The 1,981-nt window shown below is 49.4% G+C and overlaps 1 non-coding gene across 1 annotated transcript; it reads left to right on the plus strand.

The window, feature by feature from the left end:
* Positions 1-1,464: 1,464 nt before the first annotated feature.
* LOC132536718 (U6 spliceosomal RNA) lies at positions 1,465-1,572 on the plus strand. The gene has a single exon (XR_009548206.1). It is a non-coding gene; the product is annotated as a U6 spliceosomal RNA (small nuclear RNA).
* The last annotated feature ends 409 nt before the right edge of the window (positions 1,573-1,981 follow it).

A 1,981-nucleotide genomic window follows, 5' to 3' on the forward strand; every position in this document is an offset into this window, starting at 1 on the left:
AGCTGCTTTCAGCTTCCATGAGTGCAGGGACCCTGCAGGAGAGTCTGTGAGGTGGGCCTTCCCTTTCCTTCCTGCTGGGAGAGGGGTCCTTGGTCCCTGGGCCTCACCTAGTGTGTCAGTGCTGGTGGCTCCAAGCGCCCTGAGGGTGAGGACCCGCCAGCTCAGCTGGAGTCCGGGCAGTGCGCCTCCTGCCCACCCCAATCGCCTGGGCAGGAGGGGACCCCTGAACCCACCGACCTGGCTTCGGGAGCGACCAGTCCTAGAGAACTTTCCCCACGCCCGCCCACCCGAAATGTGCGCCCATTGTCCTTGCTCTCTCTGTGGCCCACTATGAGGTCCTCGGGGAATGACTGTTAGGAATCCTGAACTTCGAGTTTGGTCTGGGGCAACATGGGGAGCCAAGCTCCCAGACTAGGGTGAAGGAGGCTGGGCACAGGGTGCAGGTCCAGGTTGGGGCTCTCCTCACACTTCTAGAACTGGAGTGTTTTCTCTGTCTCTGTCTCTCTCGGAAGAGACATGCATTTCAGAGGGGTGCCCCAGGCCAGCTGCCTCCAACCCTTGTTGAGCCCTGGGCCCGGGCTGTGGACTGGGTCTGGGCTGAGGGTCTGGCACTTTGCAACCTGCTGGTCCTGGAGGGCACTGCCAACACCCACCCCCAACCCCCCTCATGCAGGTGGCCTGGGATTGGCAGGGCTCCATGTGTGGTGGGGGGTGGGCAGGGGTCGCCTGGGGTTCTTGTGTCTGTGGGGACAGTCCTTGGGAGACTGCAGTCTTCCTACTCACACAATGGGGCAGCCAGGATGCTGGCAGGTGGGAGCTGCACTAGGAGCCCCACAGAGCCAGGCAAGAGCCGATCTTGGAGCTGGTAGGAACCGGGCAGGAACCGTGGTTTTTTTTTTTTTTTTTTTAAAAGGAAATTAAAAAAAGGAAAAATGTTACTTATTAATACAAAAAAAAGAGAAGCAGAGCATGACTATGGCACATACAAATCTGGGGATTGAATTCAGGACTTAATTCGTACAGAGCCATTGCCCTAGCCATTCTGCAATTCTAAAGTATAAATAGGTTATTTTATTTTTGTTGTTGTTGTTGTCACCAAGGTCTCATTGTCTCCCTTTCTTTTTTTTTTTTTCTTGTCTATTCTTTTCCACTCTTTTTTATTTTATTTTTCCTTTTTGTTGCCCTTGTTGCTTAACATTGTGTGGTGATTAATGTTGTTGTTGGATAGGACAGAGAGAAATGGAGAGAAGAGGGGGAGACAGAAGGGGGAGAAAAAGACAGACACCTGCAGACCTGCTTCACCACCTGTGAAGGGACTCCCGGGCAGGTGGGGAGCCAGGGGCTAGAACCGCGATCTTTCCTCTGGTCCATGAGCTTTGCGCCATGTGCGCTTAACCCACTGTGCCACTGCCTGACTCCAACTGTCTCCATCTCTTAACACTTTTTAAATAAGATTATAATATAGTCCTAGCTTCGGTAGTACATATACTAAAACTGGCATGATAACAGAGAAGATTAGCATGGCCCCTGCTCAAGGATTACACACAGATTCATGAGGCATACCATATTTTTTCAAAAAAAGATTATAAAATATATGTACACACATATAAATAATTATAATCTTTTTAAGAGCCAGTTAATGTAACCTGGGAGGTGGTTCAGTGGCAAGAGATCTAGATTTATATGTGTGGGATCCCAGGTCTGTCTGAACTCTGGTTCTACATATGCTGAAGCTCTTTTAAAAGATTAATCAGTGAGGGAGAAAGGGAGGAGAGAGAGAGAGAGAGAGAGAGAGGAAAAACACTATAGCATCAGTCTGGAACATGTGATGCTGGAGGTAGAATTCAGGACCTCATGCTTGAGTCCAAAACTCCAACCACTGTACCAGCCTCCAGGGCTGCAGATTGGCTTTTTTGAACAAAATCATGGTAATATTGTTCTCTTAACTGTTAATCTTTTAAGCAATACAAAGTCATTTTAA

Source organism: Erinaceus europaeus, unplaced genomic scaffold (assembly GCF_950295315.1).
Source record: "Erinaceus europaeus unplaced genomic scaffold, mEriEur2.1 scaffold_286, whole genome shotgun sequence".
NCBI lineage: Eukaryota > Metazoa > Chordata > Mammalia > Eulipotyphla > Erinaceidae > Erinaceus > Erinaceus europaeus.